The following is an 11019-nucleotide window of genomic DNA, read 5'->3' as shown; positions in this document are numbered from 1 at the left end:
GATTAAATGGGATCAAAGGGAGTGGCATTATAAATTCCTTCCTTCCTGAGATTCAAATCCTCCAATCAAAACGGTGCCAGCAATGCAAAGACAGATTTCTTTAAAAGATTGCACACAATAACAAAGTCAGTCGTTTATTTATTAAAGCACTGTTAATAATTTTAGTTGCTGCTATTTCAAATAAATGTTTGGTACAACAAATTTCTCCGTGTTCTGTCTCAGGCTTTATTCGGGCCCTGGTACTAGAGCTATGGTCTGTTCTTGAGTGCAGCAGTGACGACATCAGAGTGGTCCGTCCCAAACCAACTCCCATTGACCCCACAGATAGGAGTTGCATTAAGGTATTGTATGTATGTGCGTGCGTGTGTGTGTGAGAGAGAGAGGGAGAAGGAGAAACTTCCTGGAGCCCACAATGCCCCAATTTTTAGATATCTACATAATAGTACAGACACAGATCTCTTAGAAGTTTTGCTTTTCCATCATGTTTTTAGCTCACTGGTTACAAAGGTGTTTAAATTGATTAAAATTAAATTGATTCCAATTATTATTAACCCAGGACTCAGAATAGTGGTCCATGTGTTGCTGTGATACCAGCAGCCATGTAGAAAATTCACTTGTGAATATTCATATTTAAGAAACTGGCAATAGTGATTTTGTTAACAAGAAAGGCTTTTTGCTGATTGGTTTATGGGTGTCTGGGCAAATAAGCTTTACTTTCATAAGACTGCATTTTTAGTTATGTTTTTGGCAGAATTTCTCTCAGGAAAGCTTCAACAAGCTCCAGCGTGAGCCTGTCTGTGTGTGTCTGATGCTTGGCCTCTGACAGCAGCCAAGTCATCTCTCTCAGAGAGACTAGCCAAGTGAATACGGACAGCCAGTGATGTGTAAACTGTGTCCTGCCACAGGCGACTTTAAAGTCTGCCTTATCAGTGGGTTATACATATATGCTGAGGTCAAAGGAAAACTAAATATACACACACCAGCACTTTGGTGAATTAACTCGAGTCTTTGCTTTAATCTGTGCTAAGTACAGTAGGAGGTTTGGTAGTACATATGAAGATAAGTTCACACATGCACAGAAACATCAGAAGACACATGAAAGTATAGATATTTCTATTTTAGAAAAAAAAATCCATCGTATCTTGTTTTTTTCTTTACGTTTCTTTGAAGCTGTTTAATATAATCTAAGTTGTAGCTCGTTTGTGCAAGTGTCTCTCTTTTTTTCCTTTGATGCTTTTGATGATATATTTTCCCTGTTCTACCAGACCCAGTGAAAAATGCAGGGAGCTTTCCTGTAGTTTAATATTCTTCAGGCTGCAATAGGTTTCTGCTCAACCACTCTGCTCAGAATATATGTCTTATTCAGTTTTGAGAGTGTGGTAAACCATGTTTTATCTTTGCAATCATAAATTCTTTTTACATTTTGTTTTGCTTTGAATACTACAGATATTATTTGTCATATTATCGGTAGTGTTTGTAGTTGAATAGTGTTATATTATTATTATGTGTTAGGATTTGATCAATCCATGACGTGCACAAATGCATTCACAATGGTCTTTAAAAGCAAATACATTTTTTCTCTCTAACAGCTGCTGTATTTACTTTCCTCTTCAGTCCTTCCTGTACTTGGTCAACCTCCTCTCCTCTTCCCAGTCGGTGTGGCAACTGCTGGGCCGACAGTCTTTGGCCAACAAAAGCGAATACACCCTGAGGGAGATGCCAACCTCCATACCTGTAAGTGTTTTTCTTCTTCTTCTTTTCCACACACTGCAGTTTTTTTTTGTCATCCATCTGAGGGCATGTTTGCACTTTTTATTTGGCCTCCAAACACCACCCACCCATTTGTTTTACTTCAAACGCATTCAAATAAACCCTCTCACACTGAGACTGATATACGTTCTCCACCTTACCCATTGTAAATTTCCACACAGTTTTCGTTTTGCACCCTATCCGGTGCATTCTTGTTCAAAGCCTCTCATTTTACTCCACAGGATTTGATTGACAGACTGATTGCCGTGAATTCGGATGGGAAGATTCATTCTCTCTTCCACTACGAAGAGAGTCACACATTCGGCCTAAGGTGGGATTCATTATTTTTTTCATATTACTTAACATCAGTGGGGAAGTAGACGATATCAGATTATCACCTGGTGACTGCACACACACTTCAGCCTCTGGCAATAGGAGACTGGCATGGTGACGTAATCGGCCTTAAAATGCGGCCTTTAAGGCTGCAGACCCTGAATTGGGATACAGCCTCTGAATCGCTGCATCTTGTAGCTGTGTCGTCTTAAATTGGTCATGTGATTTTGACGCGCCGGCGCGTCCGGCAACCCCAGAGGTTTAACTTAATATTTAAGTGTCTCTTGGTTTTAGACTAGTTGTTTAGTCTAATTTGATGTTTTAAACCAGAAAAGGAAGAAGAGGGCTTAGAATTACAGGTAAGAACTGCTCAGTGGTATGTGATAAACTGTAAATGTAAAGCTTACAGGTCAGTCCTCATGTTTTTAAATCAGATTTTGAGTCTGTACATGGCACATTATGCTTTTGCATGTTGTGAAATGTGCTGCAAAACAAACTGAGGTAAACTAACTGGTTTACTGTGATGGATTTAAAGTGCGTGTGACTGGTGCGCAGTGGCTGTGGTGCTCACGGTCAGAGTTCAGTCACAAAGAGGGTAACAGAGATGAATTTAAAGTTAAGGTGATGGTGCTTAGATTCATTCACAGACTGAAACCTTCACACCAACTTTATCCTGTGTCTCTTAGTTTTAGACTAGTTGTTTAGTCTATTTTGATGTTTTAAACCATATCACAGGGTTTTTACTTCACCATTTACGGGGTTTTAACAAGCAAACAAAAGACAGATCGTGATGTTTGAAAATGTTTTGGAAATATTCTTTAAAGATTAGATGTAAAATACGCAGAGGATAAATTCAATTGGTTTATTAGTTTATTACATAAGTTGAAAAAAAGTTAAACAAGTAAATAAAGAAACAACGTAAAAGAAAAGTAAACAAAACAAATCGGTAAATAAAGGAAAATGGTAATAAGAAGGGGAAAAAAAAGAAAAGAGAAAACCCCAACAATCCCCTCTGAGCAAGCACTAGGCGACAGTGGGGAAGAAAAACTGCCTTTAAACGGGCAGAAACTTCCGGCAGAACCAGGCTCACGAGGGGCAGTCAACTGCCGGGACTGGTTGGGGTGAAAAAAGATGAAGGAGAGAGGGAAGAAGTGTTAGGAGAGAAGGGGAGAGGAGAGGTGAAAATTAAGATGGAACAGAGGTGGAGGGAGACGAGGTGACGTCAGCAGTAGAAAAAATAGAAAGAGTAGAAAAAGCAGGAGTGTCCCTCCTCCAGAAGAAGCGGAAACGTTTTTTCTTCTTTTCCATGAGCTTTTCCACGACCACTTTTTTCTCTAGGATGAGGGTTCTCAACTGATCGGTTGTTTCTTCAACTTCCTTCTCAAGTTTCTGGCATCTTTGCTCCATTTCTTTTAATAGATTGCACTTGTCTGTATTTTGCTGTTGTTTTTCCTTGTGCATCTTTTCTAACTGCTCATTTCTTCTTGTGATTTCTTGAAGCTTACGCTGCAGGTCTTCATTTATTTTCTCTTGTTGCTGCTTTTGTGCAAGCATTTCAGCGTTTTCACACTTCAAGTTGTCTGAGTTCAACAACATCTCATTAATGACCTCTGAGTGTTTTTTCGCCATTTCATTGATCCTACGCTGCATCTTTGAACGTCGTTTTTCCAATACTTCTCCTTCCAGTTCAGGTGTTCTGTCCTTCATTGTATTAATTTGTTCAGTTGTAGATTTCTTCTCTCCAAGTCCTGGAGAATACGTTTTTTTTCTTTTTCCTGTTGCTCTTTCTCTTGAAGAAGCTCTTTATTTTTGCACTCTGTTTCATCCAGCCTGACTGGATTTGGATTTATTGAAGAAGGACCACCAAAATCTTTGTTCTATTTGGTGTACATGTTAAGAGTTGCTGGACTAACAGTTGGTTTGATTTGCTTCAGAGAATCCTCAAAGTCTTTTATCTTAATGTTGCGCACCTCAGCAGCAGCTATAACACGGACTTGTTCTGGTGCCAACTCTCTTATTGGGCCAAGTGCAGCATCTTTGGCTAATGCTGTCAAATCGCTCCCTGAATATCCTTCAGTCACTTTTGCAAGACAGGACAGTTCGTCTTGGCTCAGTGGACTCCCGTGCGTTCCCAAAAGATTTTTCAGCAGCGTAAATCTTGTCTTCTCATCGGGTAAGGTCACATATACTCTTTTTGCAAAGCGCCTTAATATTGCTTCATCGAGCTCCTGGGGCCTGTTCGTTGCTCCCATTACAAGTACTCTGTCATCCTTTCCTGACTGCAACCCGTCAAACTCAATGAGGAACTCAGTTTTTAAACGGCGAGAGGCGTCGTGCTCCCCCTCCCTCCTTTGACAGAGCAAGCCGTCCACTTCATCGATGAAGATTACTGAGGGCTGTCTCTCTCTTGCAACTGCAAAGAGTGCTCGTACGAGCTTCTCGCCTTCTCCCACATATTTGGAGGTCAAACTAGCAGCACTGATGTTGAAGAATGTTGCATTAGACTCTGCAGCAACTGCTTTGGCGAGCATGGTCTTCCCATTTCCTGGTGGGCCAAATAAAAGCAAGCCACGTGCAGGAGCTCTCAGACCAGTAAAGAGATCAGGTCTTAAGGCAGGAAGGATGACAATTTCTTGAAGTGCTTGCTTTGCCAGATCCTGCCCTGCGATGTCATCAAATGACACAGTCGCTCCACTGTATACAATTTCATTTGTAATTAAGCTGACCAGTTTACTGTCCACATTCTTTTTCATATCCCTCTTCGGGGGCTGTTTCACAGCTGCCGGTCTTCCATTCTGAGTTTTTCCCACCCGAGCGGTTTTCTTTGCATCAGTTATTCTTAATGGAGGTCTTACAGAAGTGGAGGGTCTGATGGTGGTGGAAACACCTGCGGGTTGACTTTTAGGAACTGACTTTGGCTTACTTGCAATTGTTTTGGTCGACATTTCTCTTGCGCGACTTCCCCCCTGTTCACAGTCATAACACGGTAAACTAGTCATAAACGAAAACGTTTAGGCTATTTATCGCATTTAAAGGTCTTTCTTTGGGACAACGTCACAGAACACAGAAACGTCACAGGGCTTTGGAGCGTGATGTTACAGAGGTTTACAAATACTTTCAAATATAGCTCTGGTCGAACGTTTGAAGGCTGCGAACAAACTGACTAAAACTTGCTGCTCCTGACCCCTATTTATAGAAAAACTTCAAAGGCTCAAAGGCATGTGCTTGTGACATCATCACATGTCCTTGTGACATCATCACTCTTCATGAATCAGATTGTCACATGACATTTTAGAATGGGGATGTTTTTTTTTAAACCGTTTTCAAATTTAACCCTCTGTGGTCCAGGGTATAATTGGCCGTTCTTGACTATTTTTGATTTTACCTCTATATTTCACCTTTAAAATATGTTTTTCTTGCCTTATTTGGCACCATTATTTTCAGCACAACCTCAAATATCTGAAATTTGAGTTATTGTTTTCATTTTGGTATACTATATTAGCACAGTTGATCTAAATTAATAACACAATAAATTGTGTGTGCATCTCCTGTTTTGTCATGGTTGTATGTCCCGGTTCGTGACAGGCTGCATGAGCTCATCTGGTGGGAGTGTAGTACTGTAGTATTTCAGGCATAAAAACGTGGTTTTCACAGACCTTGTCACAGGGTCTGAGTCTAAGATTTTTTTTTCACATTCTGTCTCTCACAGTTGAAGTGTACCTCTGGTGCAAATTACTGACCTCTGTCATCATTTTAGGTGGGGGAACTTGCACAATCGGTGGTTGACTAAATACTTTTTTGCCCCACTGTACCTATGAAAATATACTCACTGTATATATATATAATCAAAGCATTTCTTTAGCAAAGTGCACATACTAGCCCTTTTTAAGTTCATTGACATATGTGCACTCAAACAGGCCCAATGAGATTGAGGGTTATACCCCAATTATTTGTGTTAGGTTTGTAAGCTTTTCCAAATGAATACAGAAAATCAGCAAAACCACCATAAAGAAAGCTTATTTAAATAAAGCTGATATTGGGAGAACAAAGCCCAAGGGGTGGAAAATGAGTAAAAAACCTGTGAAGCAGAGAATAACATGAGGGACTGTTGCAGAGCGCATGAGTGAAACAAGCTCACAGATGAGCTGACAAAGATTGGCAGAAATCACTTTAGAGCAGCCGGGTAATAAGGAACAGGTGAACATAGAGTGGAGCAGATAATTACGAGCAAAAACCCAAACAAATACTTTCAGACAATCCTAAAGCTCTTATTTAGTTGCATAGAGCCATGTGTGAACATTTTGTCTTTACATTTTGCTTCCAAGGAACCGAACTGTCTTTTAATTCTGTAATTTATTTCACGTTCTTCAGGCTTTCTGAAGCTCCTTCAAATTTTTCTTTGGACATCATTTTATTATAATTTTCAGTGCAGTCCTTTATTTGTTTGTTCCTATGAATCATTCACACATAATAAAGGCACCTAACTCAAGGGACAAATTCGTTACTGGCACATTACCAGCAGCTTGTCACAAATACACAATTTGTTTCCTGCACAAAAAATGACAACGATAACACACCAGCAAGGTGATTACCAAAGAGCTATTAGCCAAAAACTTGACATATGTCAAGAAACTAAACAAGTAGAGGACAAAAGAACTGGCAGCTTAAATAAAAACATCTACAGCAGACGAACAGAATTTGAAAGTTGTGTCCTTAAGAAATAACACAAAACTGACACACAACCTGAGAGATGCATCTGGCATCTTATGTTTGCAAGTTTCAGTAAACTGCTGCATCTATTTCCCATTTTCCTAGCAAAATACAAAGACATGATGGCTTATTAGCTCATCCTATCCTAAATAACCACTAATGTATGCCAACTATTGTCACTGCTACACTATCAAAAGCTGAAAACAAACATAAAAAACATACAAATTCATCACCACAACAACACAGTTGATAAATAAAGAAATACAGAAGCACACATGCAAATAGAGAGATGACATAAAAGTTCTCACTCAGCTCCCTGCGGTGCTGTTTTAAGCTCCAACTCACTCTAAACAACACCAACGGGGGTCTACTGCTTCCTGAGCATCAACGACCGCGCCACCTTTTTAAGATAAGATAAGATAAGATAAGATAAGATAAGATAAGATAAGATAAGATAAGATAAGATAACCTTTATTAGTCCCACACGTGGGAAATTTGTTTTGTCACAGCAGGAAGAGGACAGTGCAAAGGTTATTCACTAGTTTCAGTTTTATAATAATATAAAACTTAATTATATAATTATATTCAGGTTACATGACACTTATTGTATAAGATAATTATTTCTGGGATGCTGAATGACAATTTGATGTGTATTTTGTTGCTTTCAGTAGAAATCCTGCTGATGACTCAGTGGATTTTAGATGGAAATTCTGTGTTTCACTCACTATAAACCATCTTCTAATCAGAGGGCGAAAAAGCCACTCTTCTTATTTGGTATTAGCTGAAGAAAATATTTAATCTATACTGACCGTCATCGCTGTTGTCGTCCACCAGGATGACCTCCTTGAGCAAGTGTGTGATTGACAGCTGAGTGGACTGAGCGCAGGATCACCGACAGAGCCTCGTTGACGAAGATGAAGATGAGGGAGATTTGGGGAAGGTCTCTTGAGTAGCTGACCTTTCTACATCTGTAGAAAGACACGACACAACACCTGTAAACTACTTGCATTAAGTAATACGAGGTGCCAGTGGAGCACTAGAGTGATGGTTTGGGAAAAGTAGTCTACAAAGTTATACAATTAAAAAGACAATCATGATTTTGTATTGATGAGCCCATTTACCATGATTTCTAACATTTCTGATCAATTGAATGTTGTATTAAATAACAAGGAATATGCCTTTCTTTTTAAAAAATGAGGACATTTCTCAGTGAACCTTAATTTTTGAGTGCTCGCATATTTAATTTTGAATTTGTAAAAAAGACTAAACTACCTCCATAGAGCTGCTGACGTCTTGTTCAATGGGGCTGAAAGGCAGAGCAAGTGCTGCTTCCTGTTCAACTATAATCACAAGGATTTATTTTCCACATTGGCCTTTTAACTGCATGTGCTGTTTCAGATAGAAACCCTATTTTAAACTTGTTTTGTTTAAACAGCTCTAATGAAGCGGAAAGCGGCAGGGTGAGGCTTTGGCTCTAAGTTTAGCACATGTGGGAAAGGAAGGGGCTTCTTTTATTGTCTCCTTTTCACGTCTTTTTTTCTTTTATCGATTATCTTATTTCCTCTGTGAAATAATAGCTAATTAGAAGTTATTCTATAACAAATCCAGTGTTTTCAATTCACGAGGTTGGAGAACACTTTTTTAGGGTTTTTGGCAGGAAACCATTAGAAAACAGAAGGCAACATTAACAAGATTAACCACGAAGAACTGGGACATTTGTCACCTTTTTTCTCCTTCTGATACAATATTGCAAAAGTCTTGAGGCATCCTCATTTCGTTATATTCTGCTGGGAAAATGGGAAATAGGCAGAGCAATTCACTGAAACGTGCAAACATAAATGGAAATACAGTACATAAGGCAAAAATGTACTTGAAAGTCAATATTTGGTATGGCCACCTTTACTATCGAACATAGCCTGGACTCTCTCTTTCCGGAACACACTGCTTTAATAAATGTTGAGGTCTGGGCTCTGGGGAGGCCAATCCATGACTGATCTAGGTATACGTTTATTGTATTCACCGTGTGTTTGGGATCATTGTCGTAATGAATAAAAATATGCCTTTTCCAACTAGATGCTTTTCAGCTGGGACTGCATGATTAATGAAAATCTTAATATCTGGTTCATATTTCCATCAGCTTTCTCAAGATTCCCAACACCACTGGCAGAGCCTTCATCGTGTTTTACAGATGGATGTAAACACCCTCTGTTGGAGTCATATCAACAATTATTTGAACCAAAAATGTCAAATATGAATTCATAATGCTGTAAGACCTGTTGCCACTGATATAGTCCAGTTCTCGTGTAATTTACCATACCTCAGCCTTTTCTCCCTGTTTCTCTTCACTAAAAATGGCTTCCTGACAGCCTTCCACTGAGACCGTTTCTGATGAGGCTTCAGCAAACAGCAGATGGATCCATTAAAGGGCCAGTGCATCTCTCAGGTACTTCAAGTCTTTGCTTTTCTTTATATTTTTCTACATCTTAAGGACATGATTTCCAGATACAGTTCATCTGCTGTACAGAGTTATTTAGTCCTGCTACTTTTCCGGTTTCCTCAATTTTTTTAAGGACTCACAGCACGCCAGATTTTTGGGAACCACCTAGTTGGTTCAAAATGTTATTTTTACCTATCAGATTTTGTTATCTTTTAGATTCTTAAAGTGCTATGCTGTGGTGTGCTGGGGGAGCAGCACAGCAAAGAAGGACTCATCCAGGCTGGAAAAACTGATCAGGAAGGCTAGCTCTGTGGTCGGCATGAAGCTGGACACCCTGGTGACAGTGGCAGAGAAAAGGACACTAAAGAAACTGATGGACATTATGGACAATGCCAGGCATCCTCTGCACACGGCCATTAACAACCAGAAGAGTCTGTTCAGTGACAGGTTGCTTCTCCCCAAGACAAGAACTAACAGACTTAAAAACTCCTTTGTCCCACACGCCATCAGACTGTTTAACTCCTCTCTGGAGGGGAGAGGGAGGGGAAACAGGAGGACAAAGGAGGGGGGAACAACTAAGCTGTAGTGCCTCTTCACCTCACTGTGCAATACCTTTTGTGCAATACTTTTGTAAATAGTCAACAGTGCAATAGACCTCAATACTCGATACTTTGGGAGCCATAAACATCATTAGACCAGTGCACATATTGGTAAATGGACTGGTTCTTATATAGCGCTTTTCTACTCTTCTGAGCACTCAAAGCGCTTTACACAACTTGTGCATTCACCCATTCACACCCATTCGCACAAGCACATTGTTCTAGGTGCTTTCTAAGTAACATTCACACACATTCATACTCCGATGGATGCATCGGAGAGCAATTTGGGGTTAATATCTTGCCCAAGGATATTTGGCATGCAGACTGGGGGAAGCCAGGAATCGAACCACCAATCTTCCGATCAGCAGATGACCTGCTCTACCGCCTGAGCTACAGCCACCCCCTTATTGTCTCTATTGTGCTCTGTCTTGGTTGTTGAGTTGACTAATGTGGAAATAAAATTTATCCAGCAGTAAACCTGAGTTTGCGGTGAGGGAAGCATCTTGTACAGTACAGCACTTTCCAGCAGGAACTTCGATAGAATGTAAAATAAAACATTTTGTGTATTTTAAAATGACATTCAGTGTGTTTTTGTTGTTGCTGCACTAATCAACCACTTACTACTAACTGCAATGGTAGTTTATTGGATTGGAAAGTGTGGCGATGCTCGCCACCTGGTCTCCCTTCTTGCTTGTTGGTGTGGGCAGGTCTCATTTGTAGGTGCTGAAGAGCTGCTGTGGCTCATTTCCATCAGTGGCACTGGCAATACCTGGGCTCATTCTGTCAGTGAGGTAGTTGAAAAACCCCAGTTGGGTAAAGCGTTTGGGGGTTTTTGTTAACAGACATGCTTATCTATTTAGTTGGTGTTATTTTTTTCAGCTAAATTTTTTAGTGCAATTAGCACTTTCAGCATCAATCCATAGCAATGTGTTGTATTTTTCACATTGTCTGTGTGTAAAATACATATGTAAGCATAGATTACACAAAGGATCCTGCACGCCAAGCTGGATACAAATAGAAATCCCTGGAAACAATTCTTTCTGCGCTTAAGAGCAGCTTCCTATTGCAACGCTGGAGGATTTGTCACCATTACTGGATACGCTGCAGAAGCACAGCAAAGCAGTGACTGTGTGGAGTCGAAAACTATTACACCAACTACACTACACAGTCACCCACATTACCCCAATCACT

The 11019-nt window shown here is 40.0% G+C and overlaps 1 long non-coding RNA gene and 1 pseudogene across 2 annotated transcripts; one reads left to right on the top strand and one right to left on the bottom strand.

Annotated features, from left to right (window-relative positions):
• Nucleotides 1–126: 126 nt before the first annotated feature.
• On the bottom strand, nt 127–5317 carry LOC145420066 (spastin pseudogene; annotated as a pseudogene). The gene has a single exon (XR_013901358.1). The product of XR_013901358.1 is annotated as a spastin pseudogene (transcript).
• Nucleotides 5318–5418: 101 nt separating this feature from the next.
• Nucleotides 5419–10405, top strand: LOC145420084 (uncharacterized). Its single transcript, XR_013901367.1, has 2 exons — nt 5419–9235; nt 9446–10405. It is a non-coding gene; the product is annotated as an uncharacterized LOC145420084 (long non-coding RNA).
• Nucleotides 10406–11019: the final 614 nt, after the last annotated feature.

This window comes from Astatotilapia calliptera, chromosome 14, assembly GCF_964374335.1.
Source record: "Astatotilapia calliptera chromosome 14, fAstCal68.1, whole genome shotgun sequence".
Taxonomy (NCBI): domain Eukaryota; kingdom Metazoa; phylum Chordata; class Actinopteri; order Cichliformes; family Cichlidae; genus Astatotilapia; species Astatotilapia calliptera.
Note: the sequence above shows the minus strand (reverse complement) of the source record. Positions and strands in the feature narration are given on the sequence as shown.